Source organism: Leopardus geoffroyi, chromosome C2, assembly GCF_018350155.1.
Source record: "Leopardus geoffroyi isolate Oge1 chromosome C2, O.geoffroyi_Oge1_pat1.0, whole genome shotgun sequence".
In the NCBI taxonomy this organism is placed as follows: domain Eukaryota; kingdom Metazoa; phylum Chordata; class Mammalia; order Carnivora; family Felidae; genus Leopardus; species Leopardus geoffroyi.
The window spans coordinates 86,558,938-86,572,847 of NC_059333.1; positions in this window are offsets into that span (position 1 = coordinate 86,558,938).

A 13,910-nucleotide genomic window follows, 5' to 3' on the forward strand; every position below is an offset into this window, starting at 1 on the left:
TTTCAAATGACATAGCAGATAAAGGGTTAGTATCCAAAATCTATAGAGAACTTCTCAAACTCAACACCCAAAGAACAAATAATCCAGTGAAGAAATGGGCAAAAGACATGAATAGACACTTTTCCAAAGAAGACATCCAGATAGCTAACAGACACATGAGAAGATGCTCAACATCACTCATCATCAGGGAAATACAAATCAAAACCACAATGAGATACCACCTTACCCCTGTCAGAATGGCTAAAATTAACATCTCAGACAACAACAGATGTTGGCAAGGATGCGGAAAAAGAGGAACCCTTTTGCACTGCTGGTGGGAATCCAAACTGGTATAGTCACTCTGGAAAACAGGATGGAGTTTCCTCAAAAAACTAAAAATAGAACTACCCTATGACGCAGCAATTGCACTAGTAGGTATTTATCCAAAGGATACAAAAATGCTGATTCAAAGGGACATATGCACCCCAATGTTTATAGCAGTTGTATCAACAGTAGCCAAAGTATGGAAAGAGCCCAAATGTCCATTGACTGATGAATGGATAAAGAAGATGCAGTGTATATATATAATGGAATATTATTCAGCAATCAAAAAGAATGAAATCTTGCCATTTGCAACAACATGGATGGAACTAGAGTGTATTAAGCTAAGCGAAATCAGAGAAAGACAGATATATGATTTCACTCATGTGGGATTTGAGATACAAAATAGATGAACATTAAGGAAGGGAAGCAAAAATAAAAACAGGGAGGCAAACCATAAGAGACTTTTAAATACAAAGAACAAACAGGGTTGCTGGTGGGGTGTTGGGTGGGGGGAAGGACTAAAGGGGTGAGGGGCATTAAGGAGGGCACTTGTTGGGATGAGCACTGGGTGTTAGATGTAAGTGATGAATTACTCAATTCTGTTCCTAAAATTATTACACTATATGTTAACTAACTTGGATTTACATTTTAAATGAAAAAAAAAAAAAAGAAAAAAAAAGGGTGGACTAGGGAGACTAGATTTCCAGTTAAAATTAAAAAGTTTACATGAACAGCCAAGCCTGGTTGTTCATGTAAACTTAAATAATGTAAGCTCCATCCTGCTGTCAAAAAGACTCCAGAGATATTCTATTAGATTTTCTTTAGGTTGCTTTTAAATTAAGAATTGCTATTTAGAAAAGAAACATATTTTCATTGTAAAAATAAGAAAGAAAAATACAAGTATATTTAAGAAAAAAAAATCATCCATTCATAACTCAGAGACCACCATTTATGTCTGTTGTTCATATTCTTCTAGTCTGTTTTTTGTGCCCATATACAAATAAAATATTTTTTAAATAAAAAATATTTTTTAAGTAAAATATTTTTAAAATATTGATTTTTTTTATTTTTTAAAATAAAAATAGATTTAACATAATATTATTTTATTTACTGTCTTCTCTTATCCATATATCAATATATGGTTCTGCAGCTACAACCCAGGTTTACATCTTATGAACTGTTAAACTTTGGGAAAATGGCTCAATTTCTAAGTGCCCCATTTGCTTTTCTGTAAAATTTAAGAGATATTAGTACTTTATAGTGTTGTCATAAAGTTTCATTTTTAATATATGAAAAATGCTTAGAGCAGTGCCTGATACATAGTAAGTACCATGTAAGTGTTTGGTAAATGAAAAAAAATAAATATTGGAGCAAAGGATATGCATTTTTAAAGGATTCTGATGCATATTACCAAATTACTTTCCAGAAAGATTCTACCGATGTATAGTTGTTATAGCAGGATGTAAGTGGAGTACCCACTTTCCTGCCCCCATGGCAAAGTGATTAAAAGTATGGGAGGTCAGGCCACCTTATCTCAAATTCTGGTTTATCACCCAGTAGCCACGATATCTTGTGATATCTTGACCATGCTAAGCTTTATTTCCCTTTTCTGTAAAATGGGAATGACAATAAATATATACTTCACTGGAATTCTGTGAGACTAAGACGAGTTTATATAAATAAAGTGCTTGGTATAGTGCCTAGCATAGAGAATGGAATCCATAAATGTGAACTACTAGTCTATGTTTGCAGTCTCTCCATTTTATTTATTTTTATGTATGTATATATGTCTTTAATGTTTATTTATTTTGAGAGAGAGAGTGCAAGCACTCATACATGAGGGAGGAGGGACAGAGAGAGAGAATCCCAAGCAGGCTGTGTGCTGTTAGTGCAGAGCCTAATGCAGGGCTCCATCTCACAAACCGTGAGATCATGACCTTAGCCAAAATTAAGAGTCTGACGCTTAACCAACTGAACCAGCCAGATGCCTTCCATTTTAAAGACAAGAAAAATTAGGACCAGAAAGTATGTCATCCATGGCTGAGACACTAAGGTAATAGGTCAAAATGACACAGGAAATCCAGTGAGAGAAAGGAAATATCTGCTTCTAGGTGATACATTTTTTGTGCATGGCTGATCAACATAGATCCCTTTTAAGACATATTTTCAGGATGCCTTCCTGTGACTGCTCAGCATATATTAGTGACATGGACAGTGAAGGCAGAAAGTATGCTCATTACACCTGCCAGTGTGAGGGAGGGAGTGAGTGAACTTCATCTTGAAGAACCAAGAAGACATGATTCTACAAGGAAAAGTGATAGATGGCTACTTGGAAAGAAAAATCATTTGCCCAAGTGCCAAGTGGGGAATGAGTGATTATGCTCAAACCAGGCAGCAAAAGTTGCATTAGCCAGTCTATGCAAAACAACAACAACAACAACAAAGAACCCAAACAAGCAAACAAAAACTTATGATGAATAGAATTCTACAGATTATGTTGACCTAGGAGACTTGAGTAGATAAACTGAGAATGGGGTGGTATTCTTCTGTTTTTGGACACCACTGGTCAGCTTTCTATAAGTAACAAGGTGGATTGGGTTCCCTAATTAGCATCTTGCAGAATATAGGATGTCATCAGAGACCTACAATACATATGTCTGGGAAGAGAAAAAGACCTAGCATTATTCATTCTGGGGAATTTAAGTCAGACAATTTTGTTATTGTTTCAAGTATAGACAAGACTCTCTTAGAAGGAAAAGTGTACAGTTGTTTACTTCTGAGAATAGAACTATAGGAAGTGGATTTCAAACTGCAGCATGAAAGATTTAAGTTGGAATGATTGAAAAAATATTAGTAATATGAACCATAAAACATTGCAAATGATTACCAACATAAGCTATGTAATCTCTTCAGAATTATTTAAAATAGGACTTTTTTTTTTTGTATTGGCTTTAAATTATTTTAGTAGGTATTAACTAAAGGCAGGAGAATAGCCTGGGTAGACTCTCAAGGTTCCTTTCTATGATTTGATGATAAAAAAGACTTGATCCTATAAAGATTGCTCTGGCTTCTTTTCTATTGCAGCTACCCAAGGAACAGCTGTTGCCTTGACAACAAGAGACAGTCTTAGGTTCCTCATATGCTAATAGGAAAACGGCCAATTTTCTTGTTCATAAAAGAAAACTGTTGGTTAATGTGTGCATCTCTCTCTCTGTCTCTTTTTCTCCTACCATTACTAACCACCTCTATGTGAACCTCAGTGAGAGGTAGAGTTAAAAGAAAGAGGGTAGAATAGTTTGTATTTTCAGAAATCCTCACTGAAACTTAAGAAACTCATTCACAAAGGAGTTTGGAGTATGATAATGACATGGGAATAACAAGAAATCAGCATTCAGTGTGCAGAGAAGAAAAACAATGGAGAGCATAAAATTCTAAGTCTACAGTAGAGTATAGGCAGACACTCTGAACAGATTGCAAGAGGAAAGATTCAGTATACCTTCACAGATGTCTCAACACCGACGACATCTGCCAGGCAGTTTCAACCACTTCCAACTGTCTAGGTGCATGTATATGCAGACATCATCAACTTTTGACCAAACTGAGTAGATTGTATGTGAATATTATAGAACATAGCAGAAGAAAAGCAATTACTTCCAAACACAATTCACTCAAGTAATAGGCAACAATTAGTTCTCCCAGGGAAAAAAGCATGTAATAATCCCTGCTTTCTCCTTTGCTATGTGAAAGACAGCCAAATGCAGGCTAAGAAACACATTGACAGCTGATAAAAAGTACTTTGAGTAAACTTACTCACATATTATGTGGACAGCTATAGCTCATTGAATAAAAGCAGGCCCCCTCTCTGCAGTGTCTTTTAATGCTTTATGAAAAAGCCAAGTTTCTTAGCCCTGTGGAGTGGTGCTTTTTCCATATAGCAGTATGGAAGGTGCAGGCTGTGGCCCCATACCAGCCTTGTTTTTATAGTGGTTTCACATGGATGGTGTGTACGGCATCATGACAAACACACGTTTCCTTGTATCTTTACCCTACATTTTTTGACATGGTAGTTATATGGTGGGTATGTTTTTGTTTACTGTTTTCACCACTCCTCATTACTTCCCAAGGATTTTGGTGGGGGGGGGGTGGATATTGTTAAAAAGTGTTTTTCTTCTGATCATAAAATAATTAATGCTCATTATAAAGGTATAAAAAAAGTTTACAAAAAAACAAAGAGGGAAATGAAAGAATCTTGGTTTTATTTTGAAAGCAATGCTAAAGGCAAAGGAGCCCGTTACCAGTCCATTACCAGTATTTGTTTTACTAATTGCTAGGACAGCATAAGAAACAGATTATATACTTCCTCTCTCTGCCTTTCCATGTCTACCACGGGCCCTGGATAATAAGAACACTGATGATATACACAAACCTGCAGGAACCTATGGGTGTTACTACATGCTCTAATGACTTAAAGAGGGGGATTGTCAAACACATGGGAGAATATATAAGGTTTAGAAAGCTAGGTGAAAACACATTTACAGTTTGACAGTATAATTTTAAGGAGGTTTTGAAAACTTTGCTATTTGTGGGACAGTATTGCTGGCAGATTTTGGAACTAGCTTTTCTCATCCAAAGCTCACTGGTCCCTGATATTTCCAACAGGATGAGAAGACCACTCTCTTGGTTAGTCCTACCTCCAAAAAGTCACAAAGTCTTACCGTCTGCCTCTTTTATTTCAGATCGTCATTACTGTCTCTTTTCCATTTGTGTCTCCCAATCACAATTATTTGATGTATCCCTATTATCTACAAGAAAATATTTTTGTGACCTGGTACCTTTCAACTTTCCCAGCCTCATCTCATATTGCCCTCCTAGGCAAATGCTATGCCACAAAAGTCACCCCATTCCCCATTCAGCAGTGTTGAACTACTTGTAATTTCTCACTTGCCTTTATCTCCCAGGTTCAAGATTTTCCACAACTTTCTCCCTCAACTTTTCACCAGAAACCTTTGTATCTCATCTTTGAAGTTTCAGGTAAGACCCTATTCAATAGGTGACTCATCTGTCCCTGATGCCCTCCTACCTGGACACAGACATGCTTTCCTGATGATTCCTGATAGCTTTTCCAAATTGTGTGCACTCTGTCTGCTTTAGTTAATTTAATGAAAGTTCTGGAAGGCAGCATCCTAGTCTGTTCCATTCACTGATACATGTCCCTATCACTTACTACAGGGAGCGTGTCACACATTAGGTGCTCAATGACTATACAATGAATCAATGAATGAATGTCTACTGTGTGCTTAATGCTTGGAAGCCAGGGTTAAATGAGCTACACACTCTCTGACTTACGTTGCTTGTAGTGTAATAGGGGAGGTGGAGAAGTAGAAAGTGTAAGTGCCATGACAGTGAAAATATGATGCTGGGGAAGAACATTTACATCAGGGAAGGTTGACATTAGCTGGGCAAATATGGGAAGAGTGGACCTTATAAGCCATGTTAAGGAGGCCACTGAGAGCCGAAGAGAGGTTTTTGATTGGGAAGGATAATATACTGAGATTTGAGGTTTAGAAAGATCTTTTTTGCTGAGGTGTGGAAATGGTATCAGGTCGATTATGAAGGCAGTTACCAATTAGGAGGCAGCTTCTCTGCTTAATGGTTAAACTCTTTGAGGGAAAGAATAACCTCATTTTCAATTTTGTAACTTAAGGGCTAGGTCAATTTTTTTTTTTAATTAAAAAATTTTAAGTTTATTTAAAAAAAGAGGCAAAGAGAGAGGGAGGAGAGAATCCCAAGCAGTCTCTACACTGTCAGCATGGAGCCTGATACAGGGCTTGAACTCATGAACCATGAGATCATGACCTGAGGTGAAACGAAGAGTCAGACTCTCAGGTGACTAAGCCACCCAGGCACCCTGGGTTTGGTCAATGTTTTAACAAATGTGATGTTTCTTTTATGAATGAAGAACTGCTTTCATGTCCATTATCATACCCCAGAAAGGCAAAAACAAGCTACTTCCTTTAAGAAGTTGTGTCGCTGTGGCTCATCTAGTCATTGGGTCAATGTTACTGCTTCCAGGTAAGCTAGTTACAAAGGAGATTTAGTGGCACCCAACCCTGAACTTGCTCTCAATAGACATATAAGTTGATTTATCTTATATTATCTATATTATAACCAACCATATGAATTGTATTTTTTGTTTTTTGTTTTTGTCTTTTTCATCAAGATGTTATTCCTGGATTAAGACCATGGCTTTTTCATGTTGTGTAGCCTACTTAGGAATAACTGATTCAGTTTTGCCTCCTTGAGTTTGTTCAAGGACTGGTCAAAGCATTAATGAAAATATGAATAAAGGAAAGCATAAATGACAAAATAGTCAACTTAAAAGGTTCCTACTGACTCCCTTATATTTATATTAAAATCTAGTCCTTAAAGTGATCTAATTCACTGAATAAAACCATTTTATTAAGCCTTTGGTCAGCAGATTATTAATACCTATATTATGTATAGAACTCATCTAAAATTAGTGACTACAGCTCTCCTTTTTCTTTGGATACAATGAAAAGAGTAAAAAAATTTAAATAATGCAAAAGGACATTATGAAATCGTATCACCATTAACTGAATCAAAATTTAATACAATAAATTAATACAGTACTGAAAATGTTCTAATTTTTATATTAGTAGTTGATTTCCCCTTATCCTTGATTTACAATAAAATGATTTCAAAGCATTTTGAATTTGTTAGCTAATAGCATTACAATCTGCACAGTAAAAGGAGACAAAAAATATATAACTTCTGATTCAGATTATATGTCAGTTTAGTTGTGTTTATAATATGTAATTAACATAAATTAACCATTTGCAGGTTGCTGGGTGATACAGATTATTTGTGCTGATACCTAGAGTCTCTACTTTTATAAAGCTTTCAGGTTTTGATGATTCACAAAGAAACAATTTGTATGGTCAAGCTTAATTGCTGATTTAACAATAAATTTTATCTTTATAAAAATTTATATACCTACGTTTTTTGCCATATGTTATCTTCTTACGTGGTAAATTTACATATTGAGCTACCCATTACAATCCTAAATTTAAACTTTGATTGTTACCTATTATCATTGTTATGGCTGCTTCATAATAATAGCAAGTAGTAATATTGAGAAGAATAAGAAGCATTCTGACTTTGCATCTGGATGTTTTTAATAGACTGACATAGAATTCTGTGTGACACTAAAGATTTTGTCATTTTAGAGTGAAAATGAGCTGAAGAAAAAAAAAAACTGTTAATAGATTGTTCGGTTGGTATTTGGTCCACAATTATTTCTGGGGGGTTTTCTCCTTAAGTACATCTTTAATGCTACACCCAGAGATTTGGCTCAGGTGTCAGGAATAATAAGCTTTATTATAATAATAAGCCTTGGTGAGAGTTCTGGCTAAAAAAGAGAGAAAAGATAAAAAAGAAAAAAAAGGGCATTTGTGGTACTTTACATATACAGACATGTAGCACCATCTACTGGATTAGAGTAAATGAATAAAATCTGTAAAATATGTATTTCCACTAGCAAAAGTATGAACCCATGAATGTCAAAGCTTCGTATAGTATTGGTTTAGCCAATTCTTTGGTTGTAAGTGGTTTTTGGATAGGTGAGAATATTTGATATAAAGGACCTTCTTTTTCCCTTTGTCCTTGCAGCTAAGAAATAGTCACAGACAATTGTTAGCTGTTAAAGTTACCCATCTACAGCAATTGATTTTACACATGTACATTTGTGTGTGTATGAACACGTGTGCGTGCACACACACATACCCTACTGTACCCGACTCGATTATGTAATACTTTTTTACAAAGCAGTGGTTACCATGGGCAAAATAACTTTTGTGGACATGTATTTCTTAGAAAAGGATATTAGTCTGTAAGTAGAGAGGTTTTTCTTCTGTTTCTCTGTAGTAGAAAGTGTTTTAAGTATAGTTATGGCCTCCTGTTACCAGGAGAAATAAATCCTCGGGAATAACCCATTCATTAATTCAGCAAGCATTAAATAATTATTGTGTTTCAGAAACAATGATAAAAAGATTGAAAAAAAGAGCAGTGATTTCAAAAATACTGCGTAAGACTGGGCTGTGAGGTGAATGTTCCTTTGTAAAGACTTACGTCCATCTTCTTCATTAACAGGGTGCATCAGAGCAGTCAAATATCTGAGACAGCCTTATGAAATGTACAGGTTTGCAACATGTTATAGATAATGGTCAATATATTCACCACTACAAATGTGTTTTACACAAGTAGGGAGGTTGAGGAATAGGACAGTTATAAGATTCCTCTGACATTCTTCCCATAAGACTGTCAGGTCCTTATCCAAGTCATTATCTATTTCATAATATCGATTATTCCTCTGAAGGGAGTGACTACTTCAGCAGCAGAAGCATAAAAACATTACATGGTGAAGTACATGTTATAGCCACTGGCGATCTTGGAAGTTTCTTCTGAGTGTGTGTGAATACTCTGAATCTGAATCATATACAACTATATTAAGAATGAATTGCATAAAGGAAAATCTGAGAAAATGGAGACATTCACCATTTTCCTGGGTAGGAAGACAATAAAATAAAAGTTTCAGTTTTTCTGAAATTATTATGTATATTCAAAGAAATTTCAGTGAAATTCCTAGGGTCCTTTTCTTTTTTTGGCGGGGGATGAGGAACTTAACAATTTGATTTCAAAGAAGTGTTTGAGAATAGACAAAAATAGTTGTGATGGTGGTGTTGGATGGTGTGTTTGACTCTAGCATATTAAGAAGCTGTGTTACCCAAAACAGTGTGGTACTTTTACAGAGATAGGTAAATACGTCAATGAAATGCCACACACCCAGAAACATACCTTTGTATATATAAGAATTGAGTATATAAAAAGGACGCGTTTCAAACCAAAAAGCAAGATAGACTATTTAACAAATGGTGCTGGGAAAATTACTATTTGTTTTGAAAAAGAGCTATGAGTCTACTTCCTCTCACCACAAACATCAATTTTATGTGCATTAACATTTTAACACATATTATAAAAGTACTAGAAAAACTATTGGAGGTCATTTTTATAGTGTTCTGGAAAGGGCTTTCTCTAAGTGTGGTACAAAACAAAAGTTATTGAAGAAGAGCAACAGATTTAATTACATAAAAATTTAAAATGCCTCTTTTAATTCATGTTTATTCTTTTGGCAAATTTTTATTGAGCACTACTTGTACAGGTATTGTTCTAGTTTCCAAATATAGGGTGAACACAGTGCATATGGTCCCTACTGTTGTGCATATTATAGTCTAATGGCAAAGATAAAAAAATAAGCAAACAAGCAAATAAAAACATTAACTACCAATTGTGGTGAGTTGTCAAGTAAAATTACTAAATGTGAAAAATTTGCTTTAAGAGGAAATAACAGGAGGGGTGCCTGGGTGGCTCAGTTGGTTAAGTGTCCAACTCTTGACTTCAACTCAGGTCATGATCTCGTGATTGGTGAAGTCGAGCCCCGCGTTGGGCTCTGTGCTGACAGTGAGGAGCCTGCTTGGAATTCATTCTCTCTCTCTCTCTCCCTCTCTCTCCCTCTCTCTCCCTCTCTCTCCCTCTCTCTCCCTCTCTCTCCCTCTCTCTCTGTCCCTCCCCTGCTGGAGCACATGTTCTCTCTCTCAAAATAAATAAGTTAGGGGCACCTGGGTGGCTTAGTTGGTTGAGCAGCCGACTTCGGCTCAGGTCATGATCTCGAGGCTCGTGAGTTTGAGCCCCGTGTTGGGCTCTGTGCTGACAGCTCAGAGCCTGAAGCCTGTTTCAAATTCTGTGTCTCCCTCTCTCTGACCCTCCCCCATTCATGCTCTGTCTCTCTCTGTCTCAAAAATAAATAAACGTTAAAATAAATAAATAAATAAATAAGCTAAAAAAATGCAGAAATACCAGATATAAGGAGCAGTCATCATTCTTAATTCTGAGATAGAGTGTCCTAGGAAGAAGACCCTGTCAGGGCTCACTGAATGGCAAAACTCCTTGTGCTGCTGGTTGAACTTGCTGGGGAGTGAATGGGGAGATGTCTCATTAGAGGCACTCTGCTGAAAAACTGCCCAAGCTGGGGTGGGGGTAGGTGCTAGGGGAAGCTACTATGCACTGCAGGAGCTGGGAGCTGGAGAAGCCACCGGCACTGCAGGAGCCTGATGCTACAGATACTGCTTGTGCCAGGCAGGAACCAGATGCTGGAGAAGCTATGCATGCCTCAGGAGCCTGCCATGTGAGAACACTGGAACCAGGAAGAAAAAACACATTTTCCCTCCTGTAGGGTCTCTTCTGTGCCCTCTGTTGATAAAGCTTGATTTTGTACCAATGGTCAAAGGAGAAATATTTGAAGAGCCCATATCTGTCTTCACAGAGCAGACAAAATGGGTAAATTTGGAGCTGAAAGGCAACACATTGCAAAATGGCACAACATAGTACTTTTCCATTTATTTGAAGTTTTAAAAGAGAAGAAACTAATTTATGATAGAGAAAACACTGGAATAGTAGTTGCCTCTGGGGGTTGGGGGAGGTGAAAGCCAGGATTGACTGGAAAGAGGCAAGTGGGAACTTTTAGAGTAGTGGTAAGTTCTACATCTTAAGAGTTTAGGTTAACTGGATGTATGCATATGTCAAAACACAAGATTTGTGTATTTCCTTGTATATAAATGTTACCTATATAGGAAAGAATATAAACAAAAGTAAACGTGTGGTGAAGCATTTAGGTGGAGAGTATATTTATTCTTGCAATTTACTTTGAAATGCATCAACACAGACTGATGAATGAATAGATTGATAGACAAGTGTAGTAAAAAGTTAATGGTAGGATCTAGGAAACATCTAGATCAAGGGGATATTGATGCCAACTGTAAAATTATTTTGACTTTTCTGTATGTGGGAAACATTTCAAAATGAGTTGTTGGAAATAAAAGATTACCTTAACTGTTGAGGAAGAATGGATTTTAGGGGAACAAGAGTGGAAGTGGGGAGATGGATTGGAGTGGCGGCGGTGGCGATGGAGAGAAGTAGAATCAATATAGGCCTGCGGGTGGAAGTGATATGTCCTAGTGATGTATTGGAGGTGGGAGGTGAGGAAGAGGATAGAAATCGGTATTGACAGGTGGGATCTGATTTTGTACAACTGGGTATATGGTTTTGGTTCTACTGTGCTAGGGAAGACTGAAAAAGAGGCTTGGAATATGTGTGGGATGAAATCAAGAATTTTGTCTTGGGCCTGTGTATTAGATTTGAGACATCTCATCTAGGAGACATCTCAATGGAACTGTTAGGAAGGCAGTTGGATATACGTTTGGAGTGTAGAAGAAAGATCTGTGACAGAGAAATGCTAATGGAAGTCGTTAAAGAAACCTGTGGTATTTATTATTTAAAAAACTTTTTTTAATGTTTATTTTTTGAGAGAGAGACAGAGTGTGAATGGAGGAAGGGCAGAGAGAGAGGGAGACACAGAATCCAAAGCAAGCTCCAGGCTCCAAGCTGTCAGCATAGAGCCTGATGCGGGGCTTGAACCCACGAACTGCAAGATCATGACCTGAGCCAAAGTCAGATGCTTAACCAACTGAGTCACCCAGGCACCCCAGAAATCGTGGTATTTAAAGCCATGAAAATGGATATGATCACCGAGGAAGCAAGTGTAAGAAGAGAAGAGTAGAGAGGCAAGCTTTGCATCTTGGGGAAAGCAACATTAAGAAGCTAATTAGGACAAGATAAAGGAACAAATGAAATTGAGAAGTTAATGGGAAACGGACAGTCCTAAAAGTGGAGAGAAGAACTAGGGAAGGAAAAGCTGAGCTGAATGCAGCCCACAGATCTGGCAAGTTGATGACAAACTTACCTGTTGGAATATGAAGCATACTAATGGTGACAATAGCAGTTTCTGAGGTGTTTATGGCAAAATATACCAAAAGTAAAGTTTTAAAAATCCCAAAAACAGATTGGGAGAAAAATATTGTTCATACACACATGTCAGATACAAACATACACAGAGAATACTGTCCATAAAATAGAAAGCACAGCAAAAAGAAGAGACAACCTAATGGAGTAAATGGGCAAAGGATATGATACATTTTATTTATTTTTATTTTTAAAAATTCCAGTATAATCAATGTACAGTGTTACATTAGTTTCAGGTGTATATATAGTAATTCAATTCTGGACATTACTCAGTGTTCATCATAAGTGTACTCTTAATCCTCTTGACTTGTTTCACCTACCCCCCACCCACCTCCCCTCTGGTAACCATCTATTTGTTCTCTGTAGTTAAGAGTCTTTTTGTTTGTCTTTTTTTATTTGTTCGTTTGTTTTGTTTCTTAAATTCCACATATGAGTGAAATCATATGCTATTTGTCTTAGGATCTGATAAATTCTTAGCAGAATAAATGTGATGCTCAGTCTCATAAAATTGTCAATAAACATGAGACACCACATTTTTCTCTTTAGGTTGTAAAATATTACTTTATAATATACAGAGTATGCAAGAACACTGCCATATTCTGTTGGTATGTAAAATCTTTTTTTTTTTAATGTTTATTTTTGAGACAGAAAGAGACAGAGCATGAGCAGGGAAGGGGCAGAGAGAGAGGGACACACAGAATCTGAAGCAGGCTCCAGGCTCTGAGCTGTCAGCACAGAGCCCGACACAGGGCTCAAACTCATCAACTGCAAGATCATGACCTGAGCTGAAGTCAGATGCTCAACCAGCTGAGCCACCCAGGGACCCCAGTATGTAAAATCTTTTTGAAAGATAATTTAATAGTATCTATCAAAATAAAATTGCTTATACATGTTTTTCATTAATTTTACTTCTAAGAATATGCCATACACTTAATGCCCACACATAGGTGTGCAAGGTTATATCTTATTCACCAAATTGAAGACACCACTGATTGAAATATGCATCCCAATTTTAGAGATACTAAAATATGAAAATAAGTATACCCCAGACTTGATGAAATACAGTGTTACAAGATGTTCATTGTAGCATTGTTTAAAAAGTTAAAATTGATGGGTAATATTGAATTTTAAGCTGCTGTTAAAAGACCAAGGATCTAATGTACTGATACGGAAATATGGCCACTATTGTTAAGTGATAAAATGAATCTGCAAAAGAATATTTATAATACGATTCTGTTTCTATAGGAAAAACTAATATATCTATAGATTTATTTTTTTTATTTTTTTTAATGTTTATTTTTGACAGAGAGAGAGAGAGAGAGAGAGAGATAAAGCATGTGTGGGGGAGGGGCAGAGAGAGAGGGAATCACAGAATCTGAAACAGGCTCCAGGCTCTGAGCTGTCAGCACAGAACCCGACGCGGGGCTTGAGCTCACGAACAGTGAGATCATGACCTGAGCTGAAGTTGGATGCTCAACTGACTGAGCCACCCAGGAACCCCTATGGCTTTATTTTTAAAAATGCTGGTAGGACACATGCCAAACAGTGGCAACCTCTTGGGAATGAGGTTGGCATGGAGGTGAAGGATATCTTTCCTTTATACACCTATCTTCTTTCCTTCTCTTTCTTTCTTTCTCTTTCTTTTCTCCTCGTCCTCCTCCTCCTCCTCCTCC